This window comes from Phocoena phocoena, chromosome 7, assembly GCF_963924675.1.
Source record: "Phocoena phocoena chromosome 7, mPhoPho1.1, whole genome shotgun sequence".
Taxonomy (NCBI): domain Eukaryota; kingdom Metazoa; phylum Chordata; class Mammalia; order Artiodactyla; family Phocoenidae; genus Phocoena; species Phocoena phocoena.
In genome coordinates, this window is record NC_089225.1 from 34,772,012 (window position 1) to 34,786,717 (window position 14,706).

Here is a 14,706-nt window from a genome sequence, read left to right on the forward strand (position 1 = left end):
CACGCATTAGCAGAGAGGCTGTCTAAAATCATAATAAGTTCACAGACAGCCCAGAACACACCACTGGATGTGGTCCAGCCCAACAGAAAGGCAAGATCCAGCCTCATCCACTGCACAAGACCCCTCCACCAGGGGTCTACACAACCCACTGAACTAACCTTAGCCACTGGGGGCAAACACCAAACACAATGGGAACTACAAACCTGCAGCCTGCAAAAAGGAGACCCCAAACACAGTAAGTTAAGCAAAATGAGAAGACAGAGAAATATGCAGCAGATGAAGGATCAAGGTAAAAACCCACCAGACCAAACAAATGAAGAGGAAATAGGCAGTCTTCCTGAAAAAGAGTTCAGAGTAATGATAGTAAAGGTGATGCAAAATCTTGGAAATAGAATGGAGAAAATATAAGAAACGTTTAACAAGGACCTAGAAGAACTAAAGAGCAAACAAACAATGATGAGCAACACAATAAATGAAATTAAAAATGCTCTAGACGTAATCAATAGCAGAATAACTGAGGTAGAAGAACGGGTAAGTGACTTGGAAGATAAAAGAGTGGAAATGACTACTGCAGAGCAGAATAAAGAAAAAAGAATGAAAAGAATTGAGGACGCTCTCAGAAACCTCTGGGACAACATTAAATGCACCAACATTCGAATTATAAGGGTCCCAGAAGAAGAAGAGAAAAAGAAAGGGACTGAGAAAATATTTGAAGAGATTATAGTTGAAAACTTCCCTAATATGGGAATGGAAATAGTCAAGTCCAGGAAGTGCAGAGAGTCCAATACAGGATAAATCCAAGGAGAAACGTGCCAAGATACATAGTAATCAAACTATCAAAAATTAAATACAAAGAAAAAATATTGAAAGCAGCAAGGGAAAAACAACAAATAACATACAAGGGAATCTCCATAAGGTTAACAGCTAATCTTTCAGCAGAAACTCTGCAAGCCAGAAGGGAATGGCAGGACATATTTAAAGTTATGGAAGGGAAAAACCTACAACCAAGATTACTCTACAGAGCAAGGATCTCATTCAGATTCAACAGAGGAATTAAACCTTTACAGACCAGCAAAAGCTAAGAGAATTCAACACCATGAAACCAGCCATACAACAAATGCTAAAGGAACTTCCCTAGGCAGAAAACACAAGAGAAGGAAAAGACCTACAAAAATAAACAAAAAACAATTAGGAAAATGGTAATAGTAACACACATATGGATAACTACCTTAAATGTAAATGGATTAAATGCTCCAACCAAAAGATGTAGACTGGCTGAATGGCTACAAAAATAAGACCCATATATATGCTGTCTACAAGAGCCCCACTTCAGACCTCTAGGGACACCTACAGACTGAAAGTGAGGGGATGGAAAAAGATATTCCATGCCAATGGAAATCAAAAGAAAGCTGGAGTAGCAATTCTCATATCAGACAAAATAGACTTTAAAATAAAGATGATTACAAGAGACAAAGAAGGACACTACTTAATGATCAAGGGATCAATCCAAGACGAAGATATAGCAATTGTAAATATTTCTGTACCCAACATAGGAGCACCTCAATACATAAGGCAAATGCTAACAGCCAAAAAAGAGAAATTGACAATAACACAATAATAGTATGGGATATTAACATCCTACTTTTACCAATGGACAGATCAACCAAAATGAAAATAAATAAGGAAACACAAGCTTTAAATGGAACATTGAACAAGATGGATTTAATTGATATTTATAGGATATTCCATCCAAAAACAACAGAATACACTTTCTTCTCAAGTGCTCATGGAACATTCTCCAGGATAGATCATATCTTGGGTCACAAATCAAGCCTGGGTAAATTTAAGATAATTGAAATCATATAATTGGATAAAGAAGATGTGGTACATATATACAATGGAATATTACTCAGACATGAAAAGTAATGAAATTGGGTCATTTGCAGAGACATGGTTAGATCTACAGACTGTCATACAGAGTGAAGTAAGTCAGAAAGAGAAAAACAAATATTGTATATTAACACATGTATGTGGAATCTAGAAAAATGGTACAGATGAACTGGTTTGCAGGGCAGAAATAGAGACACAGATGTAGAGAACAAATGTATGGACACCAAGGGGGGAAAGCATGGGGGGGTGGGATGAATTGGGAGATTGGGATTGACATATATACAGTAATATGTATAAAATAGATAACTAAGAAGAACCTGCTGTATAAAAAATAAATAAAATTAAAATAAAAAAAATTCTGTATTGCTAGTCATTTCCTGCTCATTTTGCCAGAAAGAACAGGATTTTCTTGAGACTTTGTTTCCTGTGCCCATTGGTGTTCTAGGTTACCTCTTTAGATTGTTCATTTGTATTTTTCCCCCTGAAATAGTTACTGATTCAGATCTTGAATGTTTGTAACACAGATTGCCAGAAATGGAAGATAAAAGGCTTTATACCATTTCATTATGGAAAGCTAGGACAAAGATTTTCAAAGTTAGAACTATCTTAGTTATCTCAAAGCCGAAGTTTTACTAGGATCAAATGCTTCTATTTTACATTCATAGTGGATAAAATCTTTCTCTTTGAAAGCCACAGGTCATTAAGATGTGTTCATGTTAAATATTTGTTCACTTAACACTTTCTATCATTTAAACACGTAATACTATATAAAGCAAAATAGCAGTTTTCTTGATATATATCAGAAATCATGAGGGGAATAAAGCAATCTGGCAACAAAAACCTTCTTAGTCAGTATTTAGAGGCAAATAAAATTCTATTATTTTTTCATTTAATGTTTATAAAAGTATTCTAGTATCCTATAAGTGACAGACAATGGAGAACATATGAGGGCAGAAAGATATGGCATATCTTTCTGCATAAAGATCCTTTGGGCTAAATATTCTCAAGTATGGATTGCATGTTTTTCAGATATTTGTTTGTAGTTGCTTTTCAGGTAGGGAAAGTTCTGGAATAGGTACATAATCTCAGCATTTTCCAAATAACCAGGTAATCCAGGATTTGTTCAAACAAGAGACAGCTCATAATTACCTCAGAGATTGTTACTCTTTGAAGTAGGAAAAAAGGCAGTAGATGCCAGATTCAGCCATTAAGTGCCCTTCTCCTCTTAACATTCTCCTAGTGTTATCCCCATATAGGGTCACAGTTGTCTGTAAAGTGGATTACCTTATGTTGTTAAATTTTTACAGATTCGTGATTAGATGTGTGGGCTTTGGAATCGGACAGAACTTGTTTTAAAAATGAGCTCTGCCACTTAGTAGATACTTGACTTGAACAACTTCTTTAGCCTTTCAAAACTTATTTCTTCATCTAAAATAGGCAATACATGTTGTAATAATTAGAGTATGAAAGTGTTGCACTTAGCACACTATGTGATCTGCGCACTTTAACTTTTTATTTATGATTATAAGGAAAGAAAGAGAAACAACTATCTCATTTAGAGCATATCTTTCTTTGAAACCTTATAAATATCAAGTTAAAGAAAATGACCCTTCAGAATGGTGTCTGGGGACTTTTACTGACAGTGAGCCTTCTGCCCTGGGAGACTCATATGTTAGCACTATGCCTCTGAGCAAGCACTTTGAGTTGGTGTAGCACATGATTCTGAAAAGATAAAAAAAAGACAGATGGCAAGAATGTAGACACCCTTGAATGGCAGATAGGAGCCTTATCCATTTGACAAATTTTAATGCAGTGCATAGTGTGGTGGTTAAAAATGTGGAAGCGGGAGACAGACTACCTGAGTTTGAATCCCCCCACCAATAGCCAGCTGTAAAACTTCAGATTTTACTTCACCTCTTTGTATCCCACTTTCAAGTTATACAAAATAGTGACTGTAATAGAATCTTTTACAGTTGTGATATAAAAAATATTAGTGGATATAAAGTATGTAGAACATTGACTGGTATTTAGTAAGCATTCAATTAGTATTAGTTACTCTTTGACCACAAGGAATAGCACAGTACAGCAAGGCTTACTCTGTTCTATTCCTGCCAGGTAATTAATTTAAGTTTTAACTAGGGGAGAGATGAAAGAATGAGATTTACTACAGTCTTTATATTTTGTGCTATGTAAAGATAGTTTTTTCATACTTGCTACTTGGTAGTATCTTTGATAGAGAACAGGAGGAACATGCCTTCCAATGTCCCAATGGTGAAGAAAAGTTTTATACTTGGATGTCATCCCTGTCAATTATTTTGGTTTTCTTAACCAAAGAAGCTATAACCTCATGGGGAGAGTGGGCTGAATGTATGTAGAGTTGACTGTGGATGCACCTGTTTCGTTCACCCCTTTAAGATGGGAGGTGGGGCTGGTGTTAAGTGCTGCCTAGTATTTTTAATAGTGTGAGGAAAGAGGACTTCCTAGAAGAAGACTGAGAAACTAATGTGTGAACATCTGATTATTAATATCTTTAGTGAAAAATGAATGACCATTTCTAACTGTAACTGCGTCTTGGCGTTCTGGGTCTTTTATTCCTTGCCTTTTGAAAGAACTGTTCATCCATGTGGAGTCTGTCAAGGAGAAGATATTTCTCCCTTACTTTTGGATAAAAAAATCCACATAAAACAACATCCTGGTAGCTTTACACAACAAATATTTTCGCTACATCTGTATTTTTACCTATTCTTATTGGTATGTGAATAGACTCTAAAGAGAACACTCAAGTTTTAGACTTGTTTTTTCCCAAGTTGAATATAATTGCATTAAAAACCCAACTTTACTGAGGTGTACTTTTCATACAAATAAATATACCTTTTGATATGTGAAGTTCAATGGGCTTTAACAAATGTATACACTTTTATAACTACCACCACAATCTATCTATCTATCTAAATATCTAAAATGTCTCTATCAACCCCCCAAATTTCCTATTTTGCAATTAATAGCCACCCTGTCCTCCCAACACCTAGTCCCAGACAGCCATTGATCTCTTTCAATACACAGATCTGGGTTTTTTCTTTCCTAAAATTTTATGTAAATGATAGCTCATTTGTACTCTTTTGTGTGTGGCTTATTTCACTCAGTATACCAATTTAATGGTACAAATCAGTAGTTTATGCTCCCCCTCCCTCTCTGTGGTTTTCTTTTTTTGCTACATAGTATTCCATTATGTGAATGTACTATAATGTGTTTATCCATTTACCTGTTGAAGTATGAGCTGTTTTCAGATTGGAGATATTTTGAATAAAGCCACTATGAACATTTGTTTATGAATCCTTTTGCTCTTGCATTTTTCCCCACTGACATTTACATAAATTTTATTATGTGGATGAAACACTTCAAAGAAATGCAAGAGGAGATATACATGATATAGTTACAACTTCCTTGCTTTCATTATTTAAAACATTTTTCTCTGTTTCTGAAGATGGTGTAATGTTATCCTTTAGGTATCAGTAATGTGGCAGTATGCAGTTTGTTGGGTAGTTACTGTGTTATCAGTGACCCAGGACACATGGGAATGGCTAAGTATTTTGGGGTTGTTTCTGCTTCTTTTTTACACTTCTCTCTCCTCTGTGACATGGTTGGTAATGTCATGCCTGAGAGGAGATGGGTGTGTGGAGGGTATTCAGTACTTCCTTGAAGATTTTAATATTTTTCACCAGGAGATTTTCTCCTCCTCTTCTGTTCTGTATTCAGCTTTAGTTTTTTTTACAAGCTCTTATTCCCTGACCCACCCGCCACCCCCCTGCCAAGAAGAACCAGCTTTATCACAGTAGAGTCACACATTTCAAGCCTTCCTTGATTTTACCTGCACCTGTGAAATACGTGAGGTCAGCCTATAGTCCACATAAGAAATGACTTAATTCCAAGAATCAGGATGAATGATTTACTTGCTCTCCAGATTATGGTAAAATTCCAATCTTTCTCACACCCGTGGTTTCCATTCATTTAATTTCTTTGTGCTTTTACAATCACTTGAATTCTTTATTTTAGGTTCTGACTATCATGAATATCACCCTGAAATGCCCTCCTACTAAGTAATCCAGACCTCAGATACAGCAGTGTTCTTAGAAACTACTCAAAGCTCCAATAATATAAAGCCTGAGAATCTAAGACCAGTAGGTTCAGCAGCATCCAGACCTTCAACCCTGCTTGTTGTGAAAGATTCAGTGTTCAGAGGAGAAGTGTATCCCAGTGAGGTAGTAATTACTGAGCTCAACAGCCTATTGTTAAGATATTACAATAAGGCCAAATAAGATATCTGTCTAAGCAAACCGCCTCTTAAAAATAGTGACTCATAGGCTAATTGATGTGAGAATCAAATACATATTATGGAACTCCGTTAGGGGGAAGGAATTCTTTTGGATTTAAGTTTCATTTAATGGAATTCATTGAACCTCTTCAAAAATTTCCATAAATTGTCCAATAAAGAGCATGAAGTCTTGAAAGAGTTTAAATCACCTATTAAAAGGGGATGATGAAACTCTTTCGCTTTCTCTCCCACCACATGAGAGGAGGAATATAGTGCTGTAAATTCTCCTGTAATTTTAGTTATGGGGACCTGGGTTTGGAGGAGAATGTCTAGTTAAAGAGCACAAGCTGGCACAGAGCTGCCCAAAGCGTACAAGGAAGTGGGCTTTTAAGAGATCTTACCAGGGAACAGTTGAATGGAGGGACTCTGACACATTAAACAAATCATTCCCAGAGTAAATGTTTATTCAGTCAGCCTGTGGTTTTGTTTTCCTCACAACATGGTATTGGTCTGGTGAGTTCTTTTTTTCTAATATGCTCTCCAGGTTTTATTTTTAAGCAACTTATAGGTTGCTGTCTGCTATATATTGGCATATTAGAAGGGTTTCTACCTAACAATTTGGCAATCCTGATGACTTTTGTCACTGCAACTAGATTCCTCCCAATCAGGTTGAGAGAGGATTAGAGGAAGCCTTACTTAACGTGAGGCAGAACATGCAGAGTATTTGGCATCACAGAACAAAATTTGAATTTCTTCTCTGCTGCATCTGGAGGTGTAGAGGTGTATTTTTGATTAAATTGTTAGCATTTTGATTCTCTGCTTTCTCTTTACTTAGAGGAATGTTGTGTCATTAAAAGAAATAATGTATGAAAAGAGCCAGGTACTTAGTAAGTGCTCAAAAAAGTTTACTTCTGCCACTCTATTTTTTAAAAGGCTATCTTCTAGCTTTTTCCTCCTTGAAAATTGCTGCTTTCTAGATTGAATGTGCCTCTAGGTAATTGCCAGAGGCAAATTCTTTTTGTAAAAAGCTAATATTATTATAGGTCTATTATTTTTACAATTTTTATATGCAGTGCACAACCCTTAATTAAAACAAGTCTTTTGAAGTGATAAGACAATAAGAAATAAATATAGAAAAAAAATTAGACAATAGGAAAAGACCCTCAAGGCCTCAAATATTGGAGCAATCAGACATAGCAATTAAAACAACTATGCTTGGGACTTCCCTGGTGGTCCAGTGATTAAGAGTCTGCATTCCAGTGCAGGGGAGGTGGGTTCTATCTCTGGTGAGGGAACTAAGATCCCACATGCCATGGGGCAGCTAAGCCTGTGCTCTGCAACTACTGAGCCTGTGCTCCACAACTAGAGAGAAGCCCGCACACCACAACAAAAAGATCCCGTGTGCTGCAACTAAGGCCCGATGCAGCCAAAAATAAATAAACAAACAAATAAATATTTTTTTAAAAAAAGCATCCTTAATGTATTCAAGGAGATAGAAGACCAGATTGAGGATTTTGGAAGAGTCTAGTAACTCTTAAAACTCCAAGAGGTTATAAAATTGAAAGATAAAATACTTGAAATTAAGAGCTCAACATGTGAGAGTAAAAGCAGATTAGATACAGCTGAAGAAAAAAAATAGTAACTGGAGGATAGACCAGAATAAAATATCTAGAATGAAACCCAGAGAAGCAAAAGAATGTGGGAAATAGAAGAGAGGGGAAACGACATAGAGTAGACAGTAAGAAGGTCTCACATGCATGTAACTGGAATCCTAGAAAAAGAGAGGGAATAATGCAGAAGCAATATTTGAAGTAATGCCTGAGAATTTTCTAAAACAAATTCAAGACATCAAGCCTTAGTTTGAAGTTCTACATATTATATCCCTAGGCAGTATCTGGTTTCCTGAATGGCCATCAAGGCGTCAGATAACTAGTGCTGGAGAATTAGCTGCTCATGAGTAGAACTTAGAACAGTAAGAAGTGGAAAGTATCTAGGAAGGTAAATTCCCCCTCTGTTCTTTCTTCCCTTGAATACTCCTAGGTGTGGTTCGTTCTGGCAACCCCTATACAGAAGTTATAATGCCAGAAAGTTAACTCAGCTACTGAGCAGCCTATCATGTCTCTTGGTAGCTTGATGAAATATGGTAACATATTTCATTGCATTCCTTGTATATTTTCTTGCCTCATTTCTCCTTTTCCATATTCATACCACCCTGGGGCTGTACTTCTCAAAGTAAAGCATACGTTTTCTAAACACAGTGTTCATAGAAAACTACCAGTTATAAAGGAATATATATTGTATGGTTCCATTTATGTAACACTCAGATACAGGTAAAAACTAAATTATAATGTTAGAATTCAGGATAGTGATTACTTTTGAGGAGGAAGAAAGTATAAAGACAAGAGGTATGGGCCATTAGGGGAACTTTCTGTGGTGCCTACAGATTCCTGTTTCTTTGGCCAGAATAGTGCGTGCATTAGTGTTTATTTCATGAAATTTATTGAGCTGTACATTTATCTTTGTGTTCCTTTCTATATATGTATTATAATTCACAATAAAAAGTTTAAATGCCACACTGAAAATAGTTTTAGGTGTCTTTCAAAATACACAAATGATCATTTTTGTTTCTTTGTAGTCTCCATATTTTACTTTCTTTTTGCTTGTAATTTTAATGTAAAAGCAAAGGAAGCAACAACAGACATCTTTGTTAAGGCTACTGATCAATGATTTATATAGATTATTTCTAATTCTCACAGTTTTCCTTCAGATTAGTGTTATCACCATTTCATAAGTGAAGACAGTGAGGCTCAGGAAAAGTTAAGTGATTTCCTCAGAGCATTCTACAATACAAGGTGGAATCTTGAGAAGGTTATGGAAAAGTGAAAATGCAAATATATACCTAAGTGAGCCAGAAAGCAACAGTAATATGTTCCTCCAGTTCACCATTTATGCCCTGTTGCCTCAATGTACAATATTTTAAAAATAAAGTATGTGTATTTTTTATCTCTAGAAGTTCAATTTGGATCTGTTTAAAAAAAATATTTTCCGTGTCTCCATAATCTCAAGCGTTCCTCTGCCTTCTTGAACATGTGGAATACAGTTATAATAAATGTTTCACCCCTAACTACTAATTCTGTGTTTTGTGTCGTTGCTTTGTCAGTTTCAGTTGATTGGTCTTTCTCCTCATTGTGGGTGCTTGTTTTCCTGCTTCTTTTCATGCCTGCTAGTTTCTTTTACTGGAAGTCACACATTGTGTTTTCTTTTGGGAACTAGATATTTTTGTATTCCTACAAATAACCTTGAACTTTGTTCTGCAACACAGATAAGTTATTGGGAAATATTTGATCCTTTCAAGACATTTGATCCTTGCTTTTAAGCTTTGTTAGGCAGGACCAAAGTAGCCTTTAATTGAAGTGTAATTTGTGCAACAACTAAAGGAAAACTCTTCTGTGTCTTCTACCATGGATTATGAGGTTTTCCTGCTCTGGTGGGAATACAAGCTAGACTGCAAACAAATCTCATCCCTGCATGTACTTCAGTGATTTACCCCCTTCTGATTCTGGGTGGTTCTTTCCCTGGCCATGGATACTTTCCTCACATACATGCACTGATCAATACTTAATTCAAGATTTAAGAGGGACCCTCTCCAGATATCTGAAGCTATCTCTCTGTGCAGCGTTTTCTTTTCCAGTACTCTTCTCTGTACTGTAAGTCATAGTGTCTTAGTCTCTCTGGACTCCCAACTCTGTCTTCTCAACTAAGGGAGGCTGTTTGGGTCTCCTCTCCCACCACTGCAGCGTAGAAAACCTTTCCAGGAAGTAAGTTAGAGTAGTTGTAGGGCTCACTTCTTATGTCTCCCCTTTCTCAGGGATAATGGTTTTGTGCAGCCTGAGGTCCAGTGTCTGAAAACCGTTGTTTATATAGTTTGTTGTTTCTTTTGTTGTTTGCTTTTTAAAATTTGTTTCAGGCTGGCACATAAAGCCAGTCCCTGTTATTCCATTTTGACTAAAAGCAGATATCAAATGTGTTTATTTTGATTTTACCTTTTTCTTTGTTCTACAAGTGAAATAAATATGTGTCTTGTTACACTAATTGGGAATTATCTCTCCACCTATTAACTAACGGCAAGTATTCTAAGTGAAGTTGTAGTACTTTGTAGGTATGGAAGTCTTCAGGCAATTGATCCGTAACACACATTTTCTATATTAAAAGCAGATATTCCTATTTTATTTCCTCCTCATCAGCCCCTCCATAATATTCACGTATTGCTGTTGGGCAAATACACAAAACTTGAGCCTCATTTGATTCTTAGTGAACCCTATGATCCCTCTAAACTATTATTACACAAGTCCAGACTCTAGCCATAAAATAAGCAAAATTTACAAAATGTTTTATAAAGAAAGCTAATGTTTATTCAACAGCTATTATCTGTTAGGGACTGCACCAGGCGCTCTTACATATATTGTCTATTGAAATTTCATGACAAACCTATTAGGCAGCATTATCCTTACTTTATTATCACTGATATTCATGCCAAATCCCCAAATAGATAATAAATACTCCAAATGCAGCAGTTATTAGTTCAATTCTTGGTGTCTAGTTAGTGCTAAATAAACGGATTATGAGTAAGCCTTCCCATACCTTGATTTTTGATATTTAGTGATATCAAAATTACCTCAAGGAGAATCTGAGATAAAAATCATAAGGTTAAATTTTGTTTGTTTGTTTTTTGTTTTTTTTTGCGGTATGCGGGCCTCTCACTGTTGTGGCCTCTCCTGTTGCTGAGCACAGGCTCCGGACGCGCAGGCTCAGCGGCTATGGCTCACGGGCCCAGCCACTCCATGTCATGGGAGATCTTCCCGGACCAGGGCACGAACCCGTGTCCCGTGCATCAGCAGGCAGACTCTCAACCACTGCGCCACCAGAGAAGCCCCATAAGGTTAAATTTTAGTGTGCATTCATGCTATGCTATTTGGATTCTATTTATATGATTCCCTGATGCTGCTTGGCAGGAAAGTTAGTTCCAGGAAAGAGTTAATCCTTCAAGACAGAGTTTATTCTCTCAACCTTTTTTTTTCCCTTTTCACTGCAGAAACAGGCCTATTAATCATCATTTTGAATCAAGGCTATGCAAGGTTAAGGAGTTCCAACTTGCAAACTGATGAAGTTTGGCGAACTCAGTCCAAATTTCCAGGACAGCATTTAAGCACAGCACACCTGCCCGTACCTTCACCTGAACTCATACTTTGTCAAGTGCACTTTCTCAAACTTTGCAGGGCTGAGGGCCAAAGCTGTGACTCCTTCAAACGCAAAACAGGCCTCCTTGTGTGTGGAATTCCCTGCATGCAGACTTACAGGCATTACAACATAGACACAGGTCGTCCTTGAGTGAGGCTGATAAATGAGCCCATATTTCCTTTTTTGTTTCTCTTCCCCTGGCTTCACTTGCTTTCCACCCCGTCCTTCTGTGTGCAGTGCTTCTTCCTGCTTTTTGCCTACCACAGCTCTTAGTTCAGCTGGGTTATAGCAAGTGGAGGTGGATTCATTATGGAGAAAAACCTAGCCTCTGTTTGTTTGTTACCTAGTTAATAAATCATCTTTACCAGAGGCCGCATTGACTGAGTCAAAATAAAGAGAACATTACTTAAGGAGGCCAAGAGGCAGGATAAAATCTTTCCCACTTCCCACTTTACCAAAGTAGCTGCTAACTGTACTCTTTCTCCATGGAAGGCCAGTGTTAGTCTTATTTGCAGCCTCTAAAGTGTGATCTAATATCTCACAGCCATTTCCTTTCTGGATCATATTTTTAAATTAATTAGCATTAATTGTGGGCTTATTATGTGCTTGGCATTGAGTAAGAAGTTTCACAAGTTTCTTTATATCTCACTAGGCCTTGAAGGCAACTTCGTGAAGTAAGTATTTTAATCCTCACTTTACATATAAGAAAACTGACAGTCAAAGAGGTTAAGTGACTGTTGAAGTCCTCCCGGTAAGCTGCAGAGCTAAGGCTCTAACCTCCATCTGGTTCTTTCCGCTACACACAGTTTGGGAGCAAAAGTAATTAATATGAAGATTCATAGGCCATGTGCATTAAGCTGCCCACCTATTCTCAGCAGGTTTATTATAAGATCATTATATTTATAAAGCACAGGATTATACATGCAATTTGCAATCAGATACCTACAGGGGTCAAACTACTTAGTTCATAGTGCTTTGATCTTAGCCAAGGAAAGGTCTTTCCTGAATCCATGGAGCAGATTGTGAGGCATTGGAGGGAAATAAGGAGACAGAGGTGATACTAATAAGCTTTAAAAACTAAATAGTTGGAGAGAATATTTGGGGATGCAGCACAAAGCTTTATTACAGTAAAAGTGTAGTTTGACTTAGGTAAAAATACTACAACAGGATGACTTCATGGTTGTTCATGAATGCTTTCAGCTTCCTTGTTTTTGCTGCCTGAAGAAATATTGGTACCATTTTAACGTTCTCAAGTTCCACTTGCCTTTTTATATTCATTGTTTTGGGAGTTGATGTTTGATAGAGATAAAGATAAGATAAAGAGAAGAGGGAAACGTTGTATATATTTGGAAGGGTTTTAGTGATTTAATCTGTATAGTAGTGTATCACTCAAGGAAATTCCTGTCTCGATACCTGTAAGCAAAATGTTTTAGGAAAATGTTAGATTTACCGAGGAGGCCATGTTATATTTTTCTTAAGTTGAGTTAGGAAGGTAGAGAGACCAACAAGTATTTTTCCCTTCTTTATCTTGTCCAGAAACTTATAGAAGTAATATGTTATAAAATACTTCAAATAAATCAAAGGTATATCTTACGAAGAGGATGTCACCCCACCTTCCTATCCCTTCCTCTTCTGTCAGCCTCACTCCCTTCCCCAGAGTTCACCTTTGTTAACAGTGCATGACATTCCAGGCACCATTTTTCCTAGCAACTCACAAACAACAACCCCCCACCCCGCAACACACCTGGCACAGTATATGTCATTCAGTCAGACCTCATTATTCATTAGCAAGGCATCAACAGTGTTGATTCATTCATATCTTTTGCTGTAAAATCTAATTAACCATCTCCCTCGCAGAGAACACTGGTGAGTCTTGATGATAAAGACTCCTGAGAGACTCATAATTCAGGCCAGGATTATTTGGTCCACTTGGCTTTCTGATTCATCAGATGCGTTAACAGGTCACTGTATCTTATTCAGTTGCATCACTTGTTCTGTCCCTACATTTTTGGTTTTAGCGATTTTCAAGCCCCTTGTTGCTGCTGCCTGTTGTTGATCGGGGGAATTGAAAATGTAGTTGTACATATCATGGCTTATTGTGTTTGTTTTTGTAGAGAGAAGGATCCAAAAGGTAAATCTGTCTTCTGGGTATTTTCCACCAGTGTGGACCATTTCTAGAAAATGGCTGTGATGAAAGTTACCAGCTCAGGCTCTGTTGTCAGCCCATCCACTCTCTAGCTTCATGACCCAATTTCTTTCTTTGTTTATGCCACAAACCTTACAGTCATCCCTGTCTTCTCTCTTCTCACACTCCACACCCTATACGTCTGGAAATCCTTTTGTCTCTACTTTTCAGATGTAAACCTACAGCTTGACCACTTCTTACCACCACCATGGTTGCCACTCAAATCAGAAGCTCCATCATCTTTTGCCTGAGTTTCTAACTAGTTTTCCTGCTTCTCCCTTAATTCTCGTACTGCCTATTCTCAGCCCAGCCCTAGAGTGACCCTTAAATCTCCTACTCCTTGGACTAGACGCATCAGCAGAACCTGAGACCTTATTAGGAATACAGAATTTCAGACCCTGCTCCAGACCTTCTGAATAAGAATTTGCATCTTAACAGAATCTTCAGGTATCACGACTATCTGTGGTGGAAGATGATTAAAAAAAGCAACCAACCAACCAACAAAAAGAAAACAAAAAAATATTTGTATCCATCATGGACGAAAACTTTTGTAAAATGTGAAAAAAAAATTACCAAAAAGTAAAATTTTAAATTTTGTTAAAGTGAAGTTTGTTAAACATGAAAAATAGATATAAAAACGTAAGCCCTAATTTTGCATTATTTGACTCAGTACACCTACACCTAAAATTCCTCTGTCAAACTGCTACAAAAGTTTCTAAATACTTCCCTCCCATGTCTGCACTAAGGTTTTTGCAGACCAGTTCATGGACTGGCACCTGCCAAAGGACCACTCTTCCCTCTCAGCTCCAGCCACTCTGCTCTTCTTCACGTTCCCAGACATCACCTGAGTGCTCGGGGCCTTAGCTCTGGAGGTTCCCTCTGCTGGAGCCCTTTTTCCTAATTACCCACCCGGCTAAATCCATCACCTCTTCAAGTCTTTGCTCAATTGCCATCTTCTCATGGCCTTTTATCCTGCTCTATTTACCGCTGGAAATGTTCTTACGCTTCTCCTATCTCTTTGTCCTTAGTCTTTGTATAAATGTCAGTGACTCAATTTCTTCATCTATTAAGGAAGAATAAC